The sequence below is a fragment of the Strix aluco genome, chromosome 2 (genome assembly GCF_031877795.1).
Source record: "Strix aluco isolate bStrAlu1 chromosome 2, bStrAlu1.hap1, whole genome shotgun sequence".
Classification (NCBI taxonomy): domain Eukaryota; kingdom Metazoa; phylum Chordata; class Aves; order Strigiformes; family Strigidae; genus Strix; species Strix aluco.
The window spans coordinates 56931613-56955257 of record NC_133932.1 but is presented as its reverse complement, the minus strand read 5'-3'; the positions used below and the strand labels follow the sequence as shown (position 1 = coordinate 56955257).

Genomic DNA, 23645 nt, shown 5'->3' with positions numbered 1-23645 from the left:
TTTTTGCCACAGGTTGCCTTTTTTGGACTGTTTAATAGTGGCCTTTGGTCCCTGGTGGCAGTGGAGTAGGAAGAGTCCTTCCACATTTTCATCTCTGTACTTTCTCCCAAATGCAGAATTTTCCTCTAGTTTACTGGGCAATGAACTTCCATGCTTGTGATTAACTAAACTTTACATATTAAATGTGCAGGCCCAGAGTGTAATTATGCTTTTGATATTTGTAGTATCCTAGGAATAAAATTTGGAAGCATCTGGTGTGTTACTACTGACTGCGTGGCATTTCTGGCTTACATCTCTCAGATGGACGTCCTTTGTAGTTCTTTTCATGTTTTACAAATGCATACTTAAGGAGCAGATCATCCAGTTTTCTGATATGGTTTGATGGTTTGCTTTATCTCACACTACAAACAGTATATCCTGGGATCTGCTAGCATATTATCTGTATGAATTCAAGATCTTGTCCCCCTGGGCTTATCAGTAATTCTGAGAGATAATGGTGCCAATAATGTAGAGTACAGTCTTCTATTTCTTTTTCTCTGGCTCTCTTTTCCTGAAAAGTTAGAAGTATTGATTTTAATGTGTTAATAGTGGAGATGTCCCCAACAGTTTAAAGTGGTAGCAACTACACAAAACATCTTCTCCTAAACAAGACTTATGGCCTCTCTTGCATGTTTACTTGTCCTCTGATTCTTCTCTCCACTCAGGTGTCCATATTTAGGGTTACACTTACATTGCATCTGTTTCTGTAACACCTCCCAGTTCACTTGAGAAGCTTTTTGCCTGCCTTAGGTTGTCCTTATCCAAAGCGAGTAATCACATGTCGGTGAGATGAAGCATATTCCCTAAATAGGGCTCCTTCTTGCTGTGGATGTGAATTGCTGTTCCAAAGGCCAGAACCTTTCACCAGATACATAGACAATAATTGATCATCAATCTTTTTACCCTCTGTCGCTCTGAAGATCAGGCAGATCTCCAGGATCTTTTTCACATTTTGCTTCTGAAACATGCAGCTGGTCTTAACGCTAGCCAGAGATTTTGTAATGGGGAGTGACAGTACATGCTTTAGCACTTTCCCATCTCATAGTAACACTGGGACTTTTCTCTCCATGAAGGAATGTCTCTTAACAATTCTAGGGTGAAGACAGAGCCAATACAGGTAGAAAATGTCAGATTTTGAAGAAAGAAGCTCTAGGAAAATTAAATGACATTAAATGTTGAAGAAACTCCTTGTTGGATTTTGGAAAGTTGTTAGGAGCAGTGGTGCAAATCTGCTCAGGCAGTTCTGTAACGATCACTTAGCTGCACCAGTCAGAGGAAACCCAAAAGCAGAGAAAAATGTTAGGATTTTACAAAGTTAGTAACCATTTTTAGTGGATCTTCCCTTGTGCCTGGGAATGGACCACAGAAATTTCTTCAGTCCTGTGTTTTACTAGTTTAGTTGCGTGAGCTAGAGCAACAATTTTTACATGATGAATGTCAGACCACTTTTGTATTTTCTACTAGGTTAGGTAGGCACCAAAATTATTTCTCTAACTTACTAGTGGCTTTTGAAAATGATGGCCAAAATTGCTATCAAGACTAATATGTTTTAACAAAATATGATCATGATAATTTTGTCCCATGTATTTTTACTGTGATCATTGTTTATTATTCATAAGATGGGGGTAACAAGTACACGAGGCTGACTATATCAAGATCATGTGTGATATGTTGTATGAATGCATAGGGAGTTATAGTATCTTGAGTGGAAGACCTTAGAGTGTAAAAAGCAAGATGAAACAGAGATGAAGCAAAATTAGATGTGGAAACATGAAGAGTTCAGGGAGTTCAGTTAGAAACGGTAGAACTATGCACATGATACCTAGGAAGAAAGAGATCACCCTTTACTAGATTGATGTTAATTGTATGAATTAGTTGCTTTGAATTTAAGAACAAGATGGATAGAATGTAAGTGAAAGATATTTCAAACATAATAGCTGATATGCTGAACAGGTTTCTGTTGTTCAAGGAGCTTGGGATGGGTGCAGTTTGAGAATGTCACAAATGAAATGTGATAGTGCAAGTTGTGACTATTTTCAGTAGAAGTGCACAGGCACAGATTAACATAAGAAAATGTTCAATATTCTTTTAAAAAAATATTTCCAGAATAGTATTTTTCAGAAACATTTCAGAAGCATTCATTTGGTGTGATTGAGAAGAAAGTTTTCATTATATATAGGTCAGCATTAAGATGGTTGATTTTGATGAAATGTGTGTCTTCGTTTTACATAAGAACAACATTGCATTTTACATAAGGAAAGGAAAAGAAACTATCATCAAAGAGTTGGCTTGCAAATGGATGAGTTTGAAAAGTATTACAATATACTTGCACATACTTGTTCCTTAACAATTTTATAATTTTTTACAATCAGTGATTTTTAATGGTTTGTTTTAATTTATTTAGAACTTTATCAGTGGTATTGCACAGGCAAATCAAGAAGCTGTCTGTATGGTAACAACAGATTCTGTTGACACTAGATCCCACCAAATCATTTTGTTGGTCAGTTAGATTTATGAACTAGAAAAATAAACTACTTCTAAACAATATCCTTTATACTATAATTCTTGGTTTTAGTTAATAAGCTCTGTATTGATTTTGATTTCTAAAATTGCTTTTCAAGTATCGTCAACAAATAATATGGCACCTGTGGGCCTACACATAAACTATTCCCTTTGACTACTCAGCATTCGTTATTCATAGTGTGTGGTTATTTTTAAAAGTCACATGGCATTGTGTCTGTTCACTGAAAAATAGTTAACTGTTGTCATAATATTTTTTAATATAGGCATATTTTAAAATAGCATATAAATAAACATTTTTTAAATTTGCAGCTGTTTCAAGGCTAAAGCAGAGTTTTATCTTTATATTCCGTGATACTTCTCTTGCTACATAGTGAATCATAGTTAACTGAACTCTGGTTTTATTCATGAAATAGTATTTAATCTGTATTTTTTGACCTTTCAGCCAAGTCAGAAGAAAGTATATCTAGCTAGAACATGAACTTGTCTATTAGGTAGCAATTTTTATGCCTTTACATTGTGCTGGAGAGACAAGGAAACTACTATTCCAGACATGGTCAACTTCTGAGATACTTGTTTTGAGCCTTCCTTTTATATGGTAGCATTTCAAACTACTGTTAGTGGAATAAGACTATTACGCCTTTTCTTTTTTTTTTTAAATCTTTTTTCTTTAACACAGCTAAGGTTTCAAGGAAGGTTTTCCATGACAGTGGAGAGAGACTTGAGGATGCTAAGATTCCAAAATAAGATGGTAAAATGCATTATCCTTTGATTTTTAAACTAAGCTGGTGATTATTTAAAGCATAACTCCGACCTTTTAGGACTGGGCTGTGACAATCCTATATTCTCTGTTCTTTGCTTTGTAGAGCACATTAGGATATCCCATTCACCATGCCAGTCACTTGGAAGTGCTAGTAATAGTTACGCGAAGTGGTGAAAGACAATTTTTGTTGTAATCGTTAGTAAGTGTCTATTTAGTTTACCTGGAGCACCAGATGAAGCAAAAGGTGCATACCTCCATAAGCACACCACCCTGCCACAGGGTGGGTGAGAGCAGAGCTCTGCATTGCCCTAAACTGCTCCTGTGAGTTTGCTCAGCAGAGATTTCATGCAGGCAAACGGTTCTTCTTCATCCACCTGAAGTCTGCTTAACCTGTCCGGGCAGAACTGCAGAAATTTGTCCAGGTCAGTGAGGCTGCAGCACTCTTGGAAGACTCAGGTATGTCCTTGTACATGTACCATGCTAACACTGCGAGTGTAGCACATTCCAGAGTCACAGTGTCTTCTGCAAACTACCTGTAACGAGGGACTATGTATGTGCAGTAAATCTGCTGCTTCCCAAACAGAATTAGGTCAGTTTTCCTCTGAAGAAGCGTAGGATTTTCTGTTTTTTAAAGGTTGGTTCACCTGAAGCTTTTGTTTTAAACTGAATTCTTTTATCACATCATGCTGTAGTAGTGGAATTGCTTCAGGCAGTCTAGTTAAATGTACTCCTAAATAGCTGAACATCTCATGCAGTCATCCCACACAGAAACAGAACATGCAATATAATTGTTCTTTCAATAAGTTGTTTCACTATAAACTAACCCTTGGAGATGTATAGGATCTGTATTGCTATTTACATATTTGTATGAGCTGTTCCTACCTGAACTGCTTTGATTAAATGGAACATGAATATAATTTAGGAATAATTATACTATTATATAGATAGTACATGCTGAAGATTTGTGCCCAATATACAGATTAGCATCAGTTAATTTCAGAAGAATGTCCATCTTTAGGCAGCCTCTGAGCATTTTCACATGATATTTTACTGTCTAATCTTCACTCTGAATGCTGTAAATGAAAAGAAATAATTTTTTTTTCTCTAAAGTTTATTTATCTATAGTAGGGAGAGTTAAGATGTAGTTCTTTGGTGTGAACAGCTGAGATTTCAGGTACAATTAATCAAAATGGAATTACAGGCATGTCATCACTGATACTACCTTTTTACTTATACACTGAGGTCACAGGTTCACACTTGGCTTTGTAATGGATTAGCTTGGCCCAAGCTTTTCTTTCATAAATGTGATTACACTGACTTAGTAAAGTTGTTGTTGTAATGGTATAGTTGGAGAGTGAATGATCACCACAGAAAAAGCTGTGGTGATTTAAACCCACACCTGAGCTGAAAGAGCAGCACACTTGTGTGTCCCTGACCGACTCAGCGCAAAGTCCACTTCCAGCCTGCTCTTGCTGCAGTCTGTTAAAATGTACCAGGATGTTCTAACTTTAAAGAATGCAAGGAGAGATCAGACAATCTTTTGCTCTGATTCAGCTACGAGGGACAGTAAACTCCAATTAAGGAGCAGAGGCAAACGGCTGCAGTGCACCCAGTTTTACATCGGTGCAACCATTTATACAGTATGTCTCAAAATACTCTTTGTGTTGTCCATATTGCGTTCAGACCTTCACACGTGAGATGGCTTCCCAGGGTTGTATAGTGCTGTATCTTCTCCTAATAAATTGTTCAGGAGATTGGGTTATTATGCCTGTTACCTGCTCAGAAAATATATGGGGAACAGGAAAGACAGTCTTCCAAACAATGCATCCATTGCAATAAAACCAAGTGAGTTTGTAATTTTTGTTACATCTGAGATGGCTAAAATTTTTTGATTGGTTACTCTGTGAGCTACAACGTAAATTAGCAAGCATCCCAAATCTCTGTAATACGAATTGTGTTTATTGTCAACTTAAATGAGTTTAAATAAGCTTAGTTCAATTGATGCATGCACAAATTAATTTCCCTTTTATCTAGCCTGCTTCCAGTCCTAATAAACAGAATAATCAATCATAGCAGCCTTCTTCTATAGCATGATTGTATATCTCTGATCAAGGAAATGTAAAATAATTTCTCTCTAGTCTCTACTTAGTTGCCCCCATAATGAAGATCTCTGGATATAATGATTAATCTTAATCATTTTTACATTTCTTGACAGAAAAGAGGAAAAAAAAATGGGGTTTTCTAGTTTGTATGTTTAAAGAATGATTACATTCCAACATTGTAAAACTAATTAAAAAAGTATAAGATTTTGCTGATTCTCCACAACACAGAAAAATGCCGCTCTGACTCAGAGAATTCTTCATAAACAAAAAGGCAATGATACCATGTTTTGAAGAGTTTGTACTGTAGTGATCTATACTCATCCTTATTAGTAATAGCTGGTCTGAGGCCACTGGCGCCTTTCTTACTGATTCCAGTGAGTCCTAGACTCTGGCTAGGCATTTTCTCTCTTCATTGAAATCTAAAGTGCCAAGCAAAACCTGAGGTTCATGGAAGATAATAGGAAAAAAAAAACAAAAACAAAAACAAAAAAAACCCCACAACAATTAAAACTTCCTTTTAGGTTACTGTTTGAGAGCCCCCTCAATAGATTATCTACAGCACGTACCTTATTCCCATACAGACCTGGAACTGGCCTGTGAATGAAATTATAGTTTTACCTTTATGCTGAACTATTTGCACAATATATTAATTGTCTAAGTCTATGATCTTTTAATTATGTACATATAGTACATCACACATTTAATAACTTTTGTCTAAATAGGCAATTATGAAAAAGGCATAGTATGTGAAAGATCAACTTGCAATTTGTTTACGGTAGTAGTTTACAGATTCTTAGTGTACTTTTGCGTTTACCAACCAATTCTTCCTTCTGCAATTGCAAAAGGCATTAAGGCAAACTTGCGTTCTAGCTGGTTTATCTAAAAACGTGTTCAGAATATGTCCCATTAAGTATAGTTGACATGACCAGAAAAAGAGCAATCTGTCTTAAGAAGTATTCCTACCATACTGGTTAACAGCAGTTTCTGGACTGCTGGTTCAGAAATACTGTTCCAGATCAAGGTGTAGCAAGGACTGGCTTCAAAATAGTATGTAAATACATCCTGAGCAGTCAAATGCTGCTTCTGGTATTTTGGCTTAAGGATGCTGCTGCTGCTGTTTCTTCTGCTCAACACTGATAGCAAAACAAAATTAGTTTGGAGAAATCTCTGTGTAATTCAAGTGTAGCTGCTGGCTTTTATACAGGAATTGAATCATATAGCCCATATAATTCAAACTGGACTTTAAACATGTTAATCATCTTGTCTTATTATTTATAAATTCAGTGTTAAAGACTTGCTTAATATTAGAATATCTTCTTATGTCTGTGGAGAAATTAAATGCAGAAAATATGCTTATTTGTCCTTTGAGCTTTCAAGTTATGAACTTTGTTCCAAAAAAGATTTGACATGAATATGTTTTGACATTGAGATGAGTCTTTTCCTCTATATTAAAAATTGAGCATCATCATGCAAAAACAATAATCCTTTTACTGGCACAAAAGAAGGGTGTAGTGCACCTTTTTGCATAAACATTGTAATTTGGCCTTAAACAAAACCATGTCTCCTTGTTGCTTAGGTCATTCCATTCCATGAATACAGATATTAAATATCTTTGGTCGTTTGAGGCTTAGTAATTTTCTTCAAAATCTGACCTCAAATGTAAATTAATCCCACGTTTTAAAAAATATTACTTTAAGTTTTAGCACAATAACCTCATTTTACACCGCCAAGTTTCATGATTTTTTTTCAAATTCTTTATTTTTTGAGCCAAAAGTTCAGCTGTGATAAAATGTGACTAAGGCTAAAGTTCGTATCTGATATGCCAGGAGATCCATTCCAGCCATGTTTTCCTAAAGCAATGCTTCAAACCTTTCCAGATTATATCATATCATTCCAATATTTTTGTTCATTTCCTTCTTTTAAACTACTCTAGCTTTATGTCAAACAATTAATCGTATTGGGATGATTCGGATTTAAACAATTTGAGCTGATAAATCTCTATTTAGTAGTAAACTGGAGAAACTGTTTTTCCTTTTTATGTATGCATTTGATTTCTCTCTAGATACTGATAGATCATTGCAAATTATCTGCGTAAGGGTAAGCCCAAATATTTTGAATTCATCCTAATTAGATAATGTTTTGGAGGTCTGTTAATATATACAGTCTTTGCAAGCTCAAAGAGTGAAAATTTTCCCCATAAGTAGATGTCTACAATTACGCAAAGATCATTAAAAAAGAAAAGTAAAAATACAATATCAGTTTTAAATCAAATAACCCAAGGCCAGAGCAGCAAAAGTCAGGGAAGCAAAGCTATCCATGGTGACATCGATCTGAAGACTGTGCTCTGAGGGATGAGGAAGGGGATCAGCAGAAGCAGTTGGATCAGGGAGGTTGAGTGGGAGGGGAGCAAAGAATGGTCTGACAACCCCAGCCGGGAGCCTGGAGCCTAGGGATCCTCTGAGTTTCTTCACTCCATAGATGCTTGGCTAGCTAGTGCGGCCAAAATCCAAAAATGAGGGAAAACTTGGTATGTGTCTGAGTTAGATTAAGTCTGTTGTTATTGCCTATTACCATCTTTCTTTTCATTATATTAAATTTTCCATCAATGACAATGTTTTCAGAATTTACAACATCTCGTTACATTGAATTTCCGTTTCTCTTGGGGTGCTTATTTCAGTCATTCCCCAAAGCTTTAATGGTGCCATGTCTCTCCGAGCTCTCTCTTCTTGTGGTGGTCCCCTGTCCTGTAATCAGTTCTGCTCTCACCCTGCATACAGTGCTGTTAGTAAAGAGTATCTTAACTTTGCTGGAGGTTTTCTGAAGCCTGGCCTCTTTGCATATGTCCTTCTTTTGACTCTTAAGTCTGTTTTGGTTTAGGATTTCACAGGAGAACGAGTATTAAGAACTCATTGCCAGGTAATGGTCTGCATCATTATATTATGTTTTGTGTTCCTAAAATTTTAACACAACTATATTGAAGACAAATTAGATTGCATTTGTATTGATTTAAACTCTTGTTGCTATGCAGTGCAGTGGAAGAATTGTATGTCCCTTTGAAAGAGAGGACAAAATAGGAGTGGCCTTGTTCTTTACAGGGATGGAGGAAATAAATTTTCCAATACTGTTCGTCATGTTCGTTACTACTGGAGTTGATATGTTGATGAAATCTTTTAGGTAGATGGGTTTTGATGTGGCATTGTCCAGTTGCTCTAGTTGACTGCTAGACTCAGCCCCAGGGCTTGTTTACATAATTTTAATTATGCTTTTCAGTAGATTTAGAGTTTGCACAGCAGATTTTATTCATCAAGTGGTTTCTTGGAGGTCTAGAAACTTGCATCCTTCTCTTTATTGTAGTCGCTTGTCTTGAGAAGATACCAGAAACTTGAAATGGGGGATTTAGCTAAAACCTCTGCAAACACGGCAGATACTAATCTCTCTCCGATGAAGGTGTTACCTTGGAAGGCAGATACTGAGCTGTTTACCAAGTCAGACGTGATCACTCTGTTCTAAATTAAATCTACCCGTGATGGTTAGCGTGGAGCTAATCAAATCACTTGCACCATTTGATCTGGTCCCGTCGCCTTTCATTATGAAAGCTCATTTAAACTGCTTTAAACTAGAACTGAACTGATAAAACAGACAAATTCATGCATCTGTGATCACATTTTCCTACTGTTGTATTTTGTATTATCTGAGCCTAAAGACTGGGCATAAAAAACCCTAAAACCAATGACCATTTATTGTGTAGTGCGTTTTGTAATCTCAATAGTTCTACTAATTTAGCCACTCTTAGTTTTGTTTTGAACAATGCAGAATAGCTTTTTGTTACATGTAGAGTTTTTAACTGATACAGCACATAAAAATTAACATTCTGCCCTTAGAAATTACCTCCTCTCCTTCTGGATCATAGACAATGTATAAAAAGTTATTTGGTCATTGCTTTAAAAGCACGGTGACTTTTTTCCCCTAGTAATTTCAATTTAACAGTGAAATCAACAGTGATTTCCTTGTAGATGGTGTGTAATCTCACATAATTAATAGGCTTTTCAGTCCAGTATTAGAATAAAACCAGTCAATGTTATGCTTCCCCCATCCCCATTTGTATTATACCTGATCAGTACAGTAAATGTTAAGTAAACAGACCTGGGAGCAAGAACGAACTGGGCTATCAGTAGAATTCTTATGAACCTCTTACTTCCTATGCATTTTATAAAAGCTATAATTACTAGTTTTGGTTTGCTGATCGGCGACATTTGATTGTCTATAATCCTCAAGTTTGAATTCAGCTGTTTGCGTCTGTGCCATCTGCAATGCCTTTGATCTGGCAACTAAGGAAATTAGCCCATTGAAGGCAAAATAGCCACTGGGACTTGATTCCTGATTGGCTTTGCAGGCATTTTTAATGCTTTTTCATTTAATTAGTAAACCACTACTTAAATTAGGCCCACCAATCTGAAATGGAGGTAAAAGGATATGGTTGCTTACTGTATGCAGTGCAGATGTGCCTGGATTTTGCAGAATCCCAAGGCTTGGGGAAGGGATAACAGGGTACGTCTTTTTCCAAGTCAGTTCAAACAACTGAAATTATTTACCTCTTGGAACTGTCAGAACGGTTGAAGTATTTCCAAATATGTAAAGATTTGGAAGGGGGCAACAATCGAAAAATTAATTTCTGTGTGCTGTGCTTAATGGTGTACCAGCTTTTGAAATGTTCGAATTGAGTGTTGAACCTACTGAAAGGAATTGTTAATCCCCTTGTATTTAAGGGTATTTGCTTATGTTAAAAGCTAAATTATGTCTTCTAATTTCCATGCAGATTCTGGAAAGTAACAGCATAAGTTGTAGCTTCATATATGAGTATCTTCACCAAATACTGAGAACTGGTGCTGTTGCACACAGTAACAAGTGTGAGTGTTTACTGCCTTTTTGACGATTAGCCAGAGTCCATACTGATGAAAGACAGTCAGGTATAACTTGTCCTCCCTGTGCAACAGTTGAATGGTTGAATAAGTTTTGGTCAGATACAGCTGTTCATATCTATCTATGGCAACAACGCTGCAAAAAGGGGTATGAGGTATTGCCCCTAAAGATCTGAGCTAATTTCACTTTGAGACATCTTCTTGTTGGCAGTGATGTGCAGGACAAAAAAATACTGCAGGTTGACTTTTGGCTTCCCAAAGTCAATTTTATTCCCATTGATTATGGGAATAGTATCCTGAAAAGCAACATAAAATCCCAAGTCCATAATACCGTTTGTTCAAATGGCCATATAGCAAGAAGTGCAAAATGTCATCAGCAGGGCCACAGTGCTGTAGTAAATCTTCCCAACCATGGCTGAGCTCTCTGCAGTGGAGTTTCCCACTCTGTCAGTGGCCTGCAGCCTCCTGGGGTCACCCGCTGGTGGCATCTAGAACACCCCAGCTTTCTACTCTTGACTGTCAGGCATTCATAGGGGTTTCAGTAAAGAAGAAATTGCAGAGCATATGAATGCAATTATCGTGCAGCTGGACTTGATGATCTTAAAGGTCTTTTCCAACATAAATGATTGCATGATTCTATGATTCTACCTACTACTTTTAGCTCCAGACCTTCTACTGCCTACATAGCCTGGCACAATTGAGTTTGAATTTTTGTGTATTTTCTATGCTACAAATTTCTCTTTTAATGGTAGCAGTAAAAAGTGACTGATAACAAAACAAGGCAGATGACAGTGATCATCTTCTTTCTTTTTTTTTCTTTAATGTCGGTTATCTAATTAATGCTACTTGGTATAGAGTAAGTCAGGTGTTGATTTCGGCAGATACTGTAAATGTTGCCAAGTTTAGTCAACTCTGTCTTGGAAATAGAAAACTGCAAAGTTTCGGCCACCCCAGCATAAAGATAACCTTCGTTCTGAATACCCCAAACCCTGAGGGAAAATAGGGAAATTCTAAAAGCATAACAAAGAAATGATAAAAGACAAAAATAATCATGGGAGGTGTGTAAGAAAAAGCAAGGTGAGAAAGTGGAGAAATCCCATTTTTTTGTGCGCTTAGATGTAGACCCCTGCATCCCTCCTTTTCTTCCTCATAAACTGTGCCTCCCTTAGACCTGCAAGTTTTGAGGTTCTGTGAGTACTGCAGTATCACTCTCATGTGCCTGCTTCACTTGAGAACCATAAAGTCTCATCCTTTAATATCTCCAGTGGGTTTAGTCAAGAGCTTTAACTGCAAGTTCTTTGGGAAAGAGGCTTTGCCTTTGCATCTCCTGTCAGAGGGACTTGCCATATTGTGCAGTGGTTAAAAAATAGCTTCTAATACCTGTGATGAAACAAGGGGAGCAAAAAAGACAAGGATGTGTGTTCTGCAGTTGCTGAAAAATAGGTTATACTTTTAGCACTTCATTCTCTTCCACTAAGAAAGTGCTTCTGCTTTTATTTTGTTGCTTTTCTGGAAGATGAACAGCGGGAATATGGAGATAAGCAATTGTAAAGGGAGTTTTTAGTTGTCTAAGTACATGCACAAATTAGATTTCCCCTCCCCTGCTTCTTCTGGATATCTGCCAGTTAATAATTTGAATTAACAGGAAGCTGGAAGGTTGGGAGTGTGACAAAATTCAATCAACCTTGAATTCAAAGTCAGGATTGGGGTTTTTTTTATTATTGTGATGATGATGTGTCTTGAAGGGAATTTTTAAAGTGAAGATATGTGATGGTTTATATCCTTTGATAAGGTTTGCATTATCATCTTAGTTTTTGTTTCATTTCTTCTGTAAAATTTGCCCAGCTAATTAACACAAAACACTGGTGAGGTCGATGAATCCTAAGTGAACTATTATAAAGCACTTTACAGTGGGCTGTAAGTAAAAGGATTAAGTTGTATTTTCCAAGGTTGTAGTGTTGGAATCTTCAGGAATCAGTCTTCAGCCTAAACTGCTTGGTTTCTCTCATTATTCTGAACTATAAAATATACTTCAGTAGGACAATATGGAGCAAGCTTCAAATATTTTCTCTTAATTTCAGAGTTCATATGGTGGTTTTATTCACAAGCATGTTGTGATTCCAAATAAATGTAGTGATTTTCAATACTACAGGCGTTTTTATTCCTCTGGCACAAAAATGGTCTAGGGATTATACAAGATAAAACATAAGATTTTGTAGTGAAGGATTTTATCTCTGGATAATACTGTTTTTCTCTGTGGGTGCAGGTGGCTGTTGCTAAATTTTGGGATAGTTCTGAGCTTTTAAGGCAAGGGGGATTGTGTAGGATATGAAAACAACTATGTGTCTTTTTAACACATGTTCTTAAGCTAATACAGACTTTGACAATTGGTAATTAATCGTTGGATTTACCATGAACTCCATTTACCATCCAACTCACTTGTAAGGGTGGTCAAACTATGTTATTTAAGCTGATACCTAAAGAGTGATTGTAAAATGCTAGTGAAATACTTTCTAAAAAGGGATTTTTCTCTTTACTAAAGTAGAGAAAAGTAATTCAGTGTATGCATATGTCTCTTAATATATCACACAATTTTTTGCTTTAATTGTAAGATACAAGTTACACCTGCATTGCTGCCTCTGCACTGCATTTACACTTGTGCAGAGACATTTTCAGTGGCAGGACCGGTGCTGTATTGGAGAGTGCCATGGCAGGAGTCTTCTCTGCTGCCAGATGATACCTCCATTTTGTTGTTTGCCTACCAAAGCCACCTTACCTCTGGCCAGCTGAAGCTGATAAAACATGCCCTTTCAGGTGTAAGTCAAGGTCACAAAACGAAGCTGCAAAGAAGCCACACTCAGAGTCAGACATCCTGGGTTTTATCCATTTGTTTTTATCAGTTGCTGCTGTTCATATTAAGGAAGCATCTAACCTAGCAGTCAGACTTACAATCGAGGGGTGAGACCAGGGGCCTGGGGATGCTAATCCCCTGCTGGTATGGACTGGAGGCTTGTCACAGCGCCTTGTCCTGCGTGCAGGGCAGGTGCAGCTCTGGTGCAGCCTGCTCTGCAGTTAGTGAGCCGGGGCTGGGGGGGCCCCGCTGGTGCTGCACACTGGCGTCCTTCCCTGTGGGCTTCTGCCCGAAGAGTGTGAGCGCTCAGGAGGAGGAGCAAAGCTCTGGAACAAGACCCACATCTCCTTCCAGGCTGCAAGTTGGGATATGCCTAGAGCACATATATGGGGCACATACTTCATTCTGCCTTTAGCCTTGATTTCCATAGCTAAGCCAACCAAACAAAATGTGTCTGCAGTTCCAATAATAGTCTGTTGCCATCTTTACGGTCACAGTTCGGGTATCCAAGAGTGGCATTTCTTATTTTAGTTTGTTCAAGGACATTTATTTTCCCTAGTTTTGAGGTCAGAGAGATTAATGGGTGACTGTATTGAGTACCAGACTTGCTTTTAAAATTAGAGAGTTTTGAACATGAGGAAGGAAAATGTCAATTCTCTGTCAAAGTATAGACCAGGGACTTTAATACTGGAAGGTGTAATTTGAACTTCAGACACCCAGAGCAGAGTTTTCCCTTGAGTCCCTAATGGAGAGAGAAAACAAAGTTCCTTGGCAATTTTGCTGTAACGCTATACTAAAATGATGAAGTTGTTCCAAGTGAGAGAAAAAAAGCACATTGCAGCTTTTCTGTTGTGTGTACTGTGGCTTTATGTGTATTGTCACTTTTTTGTTATATTTGCAGCTCTGTAAAATGTTTCTCGTCTTCTATATATAAACTTATTTGAAACCAATGTGCCATTCATCATCATCATCAACAATCTTTAAGTTGTATGTTCATGTAGTGCCCAGAAGCAGAGCAGAATATGAAAACCAGTCTAGCAAGTGCCTGGAATAGCTGTCATACAGAAGTTGTTATTTGCTGTCTTTTTATAAGTCCAAGTCCGCAAGCCTTTTCTGTCATGTGTCAATACCCCTCGTTGATGTGTAGCTTGGTTTCAGTTATGGCCCAGAGCTACACAGTAATGAGCCAAAAAGGGCAGTTGAAGCAGCAGGGACACTTTACAGATTCTTCCCCCGTAACTAATATTCTTGGGAAGATAAACAGTCATCTCTACTTTTGTATAAGGGGCTCCACCTTCTCTGTGGCCTCCCAAACTATAGTTGCGTGCAAGGAGCCTTCAGAGGCTGTGAGCATCCTGACCGCATCAAAACTGTTGGTTTATTGCATGGACTAACACCATTTATGTTCATTTATATGAATTTCTGTACAAGTGGTAAATTACCCATTAGGTTAATCATCAATCTATATGAATAACAGGTTATCCTCAGAAAGAAATGTAATTTGTGGCATGGTTTCTGTTGGGTTTCCTAGAGGTAGTTGGTTGTTATGTTTCAATCATATAGTTTTAATAATGGTGAGGTCAAAATATTTGAATCTGGACTTTTTTTTTCTTACTAGTTCCAACACTATGTGAAGACAGCCTCAAGGGAATCTTTTGAAAGAGTTTATTCAGCAGCACTGAATATCAATAGTATCTCCAATATAATTTCAGAAATGGGTAATACTGCTGAGTGTTTGCTGTCAAAATACGGAGCTGGGGTCAAAAATACCAATCGACTCCTGAATGCAAATGGCTTGTCACATTCCCTTTGGAAGCAGCAGATAACTAGAATGAACTGAAACTAGAGCCAGTATATTTTTTTATGACACAAATTGAACTCCTGCCAATGACAAATGCCAAGGTACATTGTGAGAATAAAATGATGCAGTACTAGCTAAAGTGCATGACATAACTATGAATAGATGTACCCATGTGCACAACACAGCTCCTACCTTTCTTTGCTTGGAGAGAACAGTTTCACATGTACCAAGGTCACCAGAGTGGTTGTATCCTGCGAAGCTCATGTCATGCATGAAAGTATATAAAGACCATCTGGGAACTATAAAAATAGCCTGTCCTGACTAGATGATTTGTGTAGTGGCCAAGGACTGATATGCTCATTCAGGAAATGGCAAAACAATGTCAAGCTTGTTGGGAAATAACCGGGCTCCTTTTCATCCTTGGGAATGGCCTGATATCGCATGGAATGAAATCCACAAGGAGACTTTGCACCACACGGTTTTCGAATGCCTTGAAACAAGTCCGTGTGAACTGAAGTGGTTCAGTGCAGGCAGTGGAAATATTAAGATTCTTCTTAATATTTTAAGATTTTTGGGTTTGGTATTTCTGAAGCATATTGAGAGTGATAGTAGAGTTTAACTCACATCTAAAGAAATTTTTTTAAATTTTAGTTTTAAAATTTTTAATTGAAGTTATACCAAATTTGTCATACAAGTTACTGCATTCTGCCACATGCCACTCAGCTTTATTCAGCCATCTTGCAAATGGTTTATGTTACGATATCACATGAAGATAGTTTATAAAACAAAGACTGAAGTTTTTTAATTGACCTACAGGGGTGCAGGACATAGAACTTAAATCTATGTAACATTGGTCAGACTTTTTTTTAAAAAAAAAGCCCAGTCTAGAAAGAATGATTCTAAACCAACAGAAATAGCCATAAACAGTGAAACTCAATTGCAGCCTTTCCATGAAGGAATAAAAATAGAGACATTAATGACTGGTTTTCTGACAAGCATATCTGTGTCACAGGTGACACAGTAGCAGCTTTTGAGCACAATTTTAATAAGGTATCATACCTAAATGACTTCTGTTGAAGTCCTTAACGTGAACACTGTAACCTGTGACAAGTCTGTCTCCCAGTTTTTCTTGTAATGGATATGCTAGATAATGCTACTGAGGTTCTCCAGCCATGTCAGGCAGTCCAGGTACTATTTTAGATGTTGTCAGGAAGCCTAAGAGATGCTATTAAGAGAATAGTTGTAAACCATTTCCATGATCTGAGCATCTAATTATTGCCGTACATTTGTGACTTCAAAACTGTCATTTTATACTGAAGAGAAAGTATTAGTGTGAAGGACCTGGGTGCTATTCTATGAATTAATTTGCGAGTCCTCTAATGGCTTGTTCTGTCTCTTATTTATATCTTATTTATAAATATTTATATTTATATTATGTATCTTATATAAATATATAATATAAAGATATAATCTATATTTACATAATATAAATATATAATATAAATATATATATTTACATTACCTACCAGAAGAGTGGCATGTACAGGTAAGAAAGTCTGATGTGCCATGTTAATTGAGTAAAAACTAACTACATATGTGTTGTCTTTCACACTTAAACTGAACTTGGATTGAGATTGGAGATTCAACAGGTCCACGCCATTGTGTTCTCAGTGCCTGCAGGAGCAAATTTTTTCTGTAAACTGTTGCTTACCATCACCACCTGAGTTGGTCAATCAGTTAGCTTACTCCACATTCAGCCAAAATTTAAGCTGATGTATGGAAGTAGGAAGAGCTGGGAAATTTAGACTTTAGAGAAAGTTTGATTTCTCAATTAACACAAGATTAGAGATGTACTCACAGCTCTTTGGTCTCCTGTTTATTTTTTTATCTTACAATTGGATAAAATGATACAGTTCTTTCAAATGTGGAAAAATAACATAGGGAATATATACTCGGTACTATGAGGAACTTTTTTCCTATTTCTCCAGAGGTGCAAGAATATTTAGTGTGCAAGACTGTGTTCTTTCTTTGTGCAAATAGTTTGATCTTTTATCTGAATGAAGACAAAGTCTTCAGAATAGTGTATTCACATCTACTACTGGTAATATTTCAGCTCCTGTCTTGGGAATATTTACTTACAATATAGTTTTCCACTCTTCTGTGTGTAATACCTTACTTCTGAAAGTGGCATGAGCAACTATCCTGCTTATGCCTAAAGAATATGGATGATTTCTTGAAATGACTAGAATGACATTTTATGTTAGAGCTGTAGTTACAGGCACTAATTCTGCTACTATGAAACCTATTCATTCCACTTGCTGAATACAAGTCTTTTTTCATGTGTGGTTTGGGGGGGGGGGGGGGGTGCAAATTAAGGTTGGCGTTTTTTTCCCAGGTTTTTTGAGCACCATTGAGTGGTTTCAGTGGGAGAATGTGGTGTGGGAGTTTCAGGAGTTGCAAAATCTTTGGAATACAGACTTGAGGCAGAAGCAGTTGTGCAACTTTTCTGTTTTATAGACTCACCTGTAATCAAAGTAAATGGTGTTTCTTAAATGCCATTAGAGGGTGAAATTAAACAGCAGGAATTAAATAGGAAACCATTTCTTTGCTCTCGGAATGGAGCCTCACTTCAGCTGGCACTCTCGCCTGTCACGGCTCTCACTAGGCTGCTTCCCACAATTTGGCAGCCTCCTCCCTCTTCACTGTGTGTGTGTTGTTGCCCTTTCATTGAAGCTTTTCTTCCACGCCCCCGTGGTCCAACCCATCAACTTTCTCACCATGCAGTTTGCCACCAGTCCCTGAATTTAAGTCCCACAGTTCAAACTGCTCAGACCTTGCCACATAGGAAAGCTCATGATGCCTCTTCTCTGGCTCAGCTGGCTGGTTCCAGAGAGAAGCTCAGGGAATGGGTTTGCCTTTGCAGAATAACAGATGACTTCTCCAGCAGCTGGTGGCAGGAGAGACCATATCAGTTAGGAGCCTTTGCAATTTTAATTTTAACAATCACCCATTGTAAGGCGACTTGATGAGGTGCTGTGTCTCAGTGGTAATTTGTGTGTTACATGGTTCTATGTCCTATGGATTAGTGATTGTAGACATCAAGTGTAAATGGTTTGCCCCTTCAGCTTCACCTCATAGTCATTCTAGCAACTTGGTTTTAAATGACTTCACATGAGCACAAAATTTAAATAAGTGTCCTTATAAACAAAAATGATTAATATAAAAAATTTAAATAGAAGTTGTGCATTTCACTTGAGGTAAACCAAATGCCCCAATTTAAAAATAAAGCTGGTGCAGTGGAGTATTTATTTAGAAAGGTGATTGTAAGAGTTGATGTATTGAGACATGCTATTATTCTCTCACTGGTTAGCTCACATGAATTAAAACAATTTTAAGGGTTTCATTTAATATTAACAGCTATCCATTGCATCTTAATGACTCTATATGTGTTACAGAATATTTTACAAATTTAATAATGTAAGGAACTGGACCATATTTAGTGATGAAGTAACAATACTGTGTGTGCATTCACAGGGCTGTTGGATTCATTAGAATATTTTTAAGTCAGTGATGTATTTGTTATTTACTTCCATCTCCATGCTGGTAGGAATTTATTTGACTTCTTGTCCCTGGGCTTCTCTTTCCTCCACCTCTCCTTGATTTTTATATTCAAAAATATGCAACTCAGTTGAGAGATCATTCATCTGGAGATGATCTAGCACTTGAACCTTCACCCAGAGCATGTCAGCCACCCCCTGCACTAATTAAGAGGTGCTTTGTGGAAGTTCACCGGTGAGGATGGATGCAGCTCTGCTGGTTACTGCTGCTGTGATGGCAGACAGAATCAGTAGGAGCTGAAAGCTGGGTTAAAGCAGGGCTGGGGCTGGGGCTGGGGCCGGGGGGGGGTGGGGGGTGGGGGGGGGGCGCAAATGAACAGCTGACACATGGGTGAATGTTTCTGATCTTTTTTTAATATGTTGTGTCAGAAGGATTACTCAAAAGTCTTTTAACAACCATTCTTACATAGTAACATTATTGGCAGTTTATGGTATGGTATAACTTGAGGCATAACTAGAAAGACAGATTATCTTTGTTACTAACAATTGAAATGATCAGAGAGGTTAGAGATGTGGATTTGCAAAACGTGTGCTTTACATTTATGTTTGTCACAGATGCAATGTGTTCCTTCACTTTGGAAGAGAGTGGATGTGGTGACTTATGACTGTAATGGTTAAACCATTGCTGACATCTAATGAGAGCCTGAGAACCTCTGTGTAAGCACCAAAACCTACACAGAAACATCTAAGATGTATTAGTTAATGTTTTAAGAGCACTTTGAAGATACAGACCAATAAAAAGTCATTAGTAGTGACACTGTTAACTCCCAAGGTAGGATATCTATCTCTTTATGTGAGAACTGGCATTTCCATGTGCATAAAACTATGCTTTTCTTAGATGATTGTTCTCGATATTGATTGTATAAAAATACCCCATATAGTGTTTTATTTTCCTGCTTTTTATATTGTAATCCTTCCAAAAGGAATGCAGATTTTATTACTAATAATAACTGGTTTCCTTTGTCAGTGAGATGTGCCTAAATTATTAACCCCTCAAAAAAAGTCTAAGTTGCTTGATTCTGGGTGTATGATAAGTGCTGTATGGGTGTGCCCATGTCAGGTCTTAAAATAAGGAAAGCTGAGAGTTTAAGTTTAAAAAAAAGAGACATGCTATTATCCTCTTACTGGTTAGCTCACATAAAGTAAAACAGTTTTAAGGCTTTCATTCATAAATAGATAGCCATTGAATCTTAGTGGCTACATGTCTTACAGAGTATTTTACAGTTTTTAATAATTGTGGGAGACTTGCACATAGGTCTAGATTTAAAGTATCAGCAGCTAAAAAGTAAAATTTGTTTACAAAATATCTTTGGGAGTATTATTTTTCCTTTTCTTAAAGAGAACAAAAAGTTATTACCATATCAAGTAGCAGTGATGTATTTGTATGAAATGTAGAATTGGTCAAACCTTTTCTTCTCTTTAAGATTTCTTTCACAAGATTGAAAAGAGGAACATATGCATCAGTGTATTTGGTGGGGAAAAGATGTCTTTTGGACCTAGAGGATTGTAAGCATTCTTAAACATCAGGTTAAATTTTAAAGCATCTGTTAATAAAGGAGAGAAAGGAATTATTTTTTGCATCATTGTGAAAGTCGTATGAGTAAATCTGTGCTTCCTTTGCAGACAGTAGGGTTTAGAATATCCCTTTTCTCAAGCTGAAGGTTAGTTCTGTACAAGTTGGTAGTGAATAAATATTTAAGTGATGGCTCTGATGCATTTTATTTGATCTCCTTTTGTATAGTTTATAGTACCAAAATGTGTACCTCCTCAAACCCCAGCATTTTAAAAGCGGCATTGACAAGAAAAAGTTGTGTTCCTTTTCTGTCTTTGAATCCAGTCCCTGAGAATGAGCATGTATTGAACAGTGTGTGTTTGTGTGCATTTCTGATGTTTGAAGGAGTTGACTAGTTATTAGCAGTTTATTAAGAGCTAAAAGTTTCTGCAATTTTCAAATTTGACCAAAGTAAAATACAGGTCCTTGAAAGCAAACAGCTATGCTATTTAAGCCTGTTCTTAACTGAGAAAAAATAAATGGGAGAGGGAAAAAAAAAATCTTATTTTCTGTTGAAAAAAATTAAACTTTTAAAATTTTTTTTTTTAAAAAATAATTCCCTAAACTAGCTAAGTTTTGTAATTGAATGCTTGGGGAAAAATCCTTAACTCATAAAAATAATAAAAGATGTTAATAAATACAGCTATAAGACATTGAAGATCCTAGGGTCTAAATGTGCAGGAATAAACTACTGATAAAAATTAGTATAAAAGACAGCAGAGAAGTTTCAAAATCAGTGATATATTTTGGCTGTAATAATTTTTCCTCTGAAGTACTTGTGATGAAAGAGTATTCTCTGCTATCTGGAAAGAGATGAGACATGTGAGACTACCAACTCCATGGTCCAGCAGCCTGTAGCCATGATGCCCTTCACCTTTCCCAGTCCCTGTCCCATCCCTCACCCTTTCTTCTGCATCAGCATGTGTCTGCTTTCCCTTGTGTAAGAAGACTCCTGAGTTCCTGTCACCTGAATAGGAAGCAAAGTTAATGCAAGGAAAATATTTTGGTAATTCAATTACAGGCCTCTGACAAACCTGTGCAGAGTAGTGTTTTCAGGAGGTTTTATTTCAGTCAAATTTGTGTGGATTTTCACTGTGACAGAAAAGGTACGTTGCCATGAGATCTCTGCCAAACGTCAAGTCCCTGCTCCCAAGTGTGGAAGCACTAGAGATTCTCGTTGGAACAGCTGTATAAATATCAGCAAAACTGGGTTTTCCCCACCTTCACTCTGAAATGACTGAACTATTTTTGCGTATGCCTTCCAGAAAAAATTTTGCCTGAGGCAAACACTCACTGTGGAGCTTTACAGTCCAAATAGTTAAAATGGAGTCAAATTATAAGTGATAATATAAGCTTACAATGTGTCATACGGAAATATAGGTGTTGATGTCTGCTCCTTGCATAATACTACAAAGACTCTTGAGTTTCTGTAGAAATAAGAAGAGACCAAAATTATCTTCCCTTAATAAGGAAATGTAAAACATATGTAAAAAATGGTGAAGAGTGAAAAAAATAATGAAAACTCATCTTAAACAATACATGAATGTTCATACTTACTATGGCTATTTTCGTTGATGTTGAAAAAATTGAAATGCATATGGTTCATGATTCAGCTGCAAGACACCTGCAATAAGCAAGGGATCATTAAGAGGGGTTACAAATCTCTGTTGCTTTCCCCCATCCTTCTGTCTTGTGAGTCTCACATTCTTTGCTCCACAGAGTTTTTGTTTCAGCAACCTGTAACCAGGTGCGAAGTGTGTTCTCCTGGGAGCTGGAATATGCAAGTTTGAACCTGCTAATTCTTAAGTGAATACTTTAATCTTCAGTGTCTTAAATCTCTTATACCACTTCCACTGCCACCTTTCTTCTATTTTTTTTTCCTAATAAATTACTGAGTCGGTTCTCTACAGCCAAAGATGCAAACTGGAGCCTAGATTTGGAGGGGAAATTTGAAGCAATGAATCCTAGTCTCAGACAAGTGTCTAATCCATGGCTACAGGAAAACACATAAATCTTTGAAACAGGCACATAACTTTCCCCATTCCTTGTAGAGGGAATTTCATAGCTAACTAGCGTTTGAGAGTTACGTTCCAGGAGCTGGATGACTAAAATACTTGCTTGGTTACAATATCCTTAAAAGATCCAGTAGGTGTGACAGTATGGAGTGTTACCCCATCTACCTTCCTGCATGTCTTTTCCAAATAAAAATTATTTTTCAAACAAAATTAGTAAAGAGGACAATAAGTGAGACTGTTCCAATTTGGAAAAATTGCTTCCTTTCAATTAACACCAGTACTGATGTTCATTTTAAAGCCTTATGGAGGTTTTGCATCTTTATAACACTCGTGTAATTTCTGTTTATGTGAACTGGAAGAAACAAATCAGCTGGGCTGTATGAGTGGGAGCATAGCCAGTCGTTCAAGGGAAGAGATTGCTCTGCTCTATATGGCACTTGTCAGACCACATCTAGATACTGCATCCAGTTTTGGGACCTGACACAGGAAAGATGTGGACAAACTGGAGGGAGCTTGGGAGGACCCCAAGGCAGCAGGGCTGGAGCACTTGCCCTGTGGGGAGAAGCTGGGGGAGATGGGACAGCCTGGAGAAGGGATGGCTTCAGGGGTACCTAACAGCCCCCCAGCACCTACAAGGGATCATTGAGGAGATAGAGCTGGGCTCTTCACAGCAGTGCAGGGCAGGAGGGTGTACAAGTTGCAACAGGTTCAGGCTGGGTATAAGGAGGGACTTTTTCCTATGTGTTCCCATGGTGAGTGATGCAGCGGTGCAGATCAGCCTGCGAGGCTGTGCTGTCTGGCCTTGAAGGGTTTCAAGCCCTGACTAGTCCAAGCCCAGAGCAACCTGGTCTGACCTCAGAGATGGCCCTCCTTTGGGCACAGGGTTGGACTAGAGACCGCCCAAGGTCCCTTCCAGCCTGTGACCCTCAAGCCTTTAGGCACCCAAAATCCTACTGATTTTCAGTGGCTTTTATAATATTTTTGTAATAGCAAACATATGATTGACATCTACTTCAACCCTTCTGATCACCTCTAGCTTCCCTAGAGTCCTTCTTGGAGGGAAGACTAAAAACTTAGAATCTTTTTATTCTCTGATGAAACAATTCTTGTCTAGGGATTAAAACCTTTAAAAGCTTCTCAAACCTTGTATGTATGGATTTAAGGCTTCAGTTCTCTGTATCTTGATTTTTTAAAGCAGGGGAGTGTTTTGGTTTTTTTTTTTTTTAATCTGAGCTAACTAATAACTGTGTCATAATATATTAAAATCCTTCCTGGGAAGTATTCAGCTGAATTTTCTTTATTAAAAACTTAGATTATGTCATGTCTGTCTCTTGACTCCCCAAGGATTTTTGAGTTCATCTTAGTTTCTAGGCTATTTAGCTTTTAAAAAAAGTAGGTTAAAAAGCTTTCCTCTTAGTGTTGCCTTTTAATCTATAAGAATTTGCTATTTATATTAGGGCTATGTA

At 37.5% G+C, this 23645-nt stretch overlaps 1 protein-coding gene across 11 annotated transcripts in view; it reads left to right on the top strand.

The window, feature by feature from the left end:
* Positions 1 to 23645, top strand: part of TBL1X (transducin beta like 1 X-linked) — a 200912-nt gene that overhangs the window by 109264 nt on the left and 68003 nt on the right. Inside the window, exon 4 of one of the 11 annotated variants that reach the window (XM_074814866.1) lies at positions 19168 to 19269. The exons of 9 other annotated variants lie outside the window; for them this stretch is intronic. The gene's annotated coding sequence lies outside the window, so the exon portion shown is untranslated. Of the gene's footprint in view, positions 1 to 19167; positions 19385 to 23645 lie in introns of all 11 variants that reach the window. One more of the 11 variants, XM_074814865.1, reaches the window with a different exon arrangement.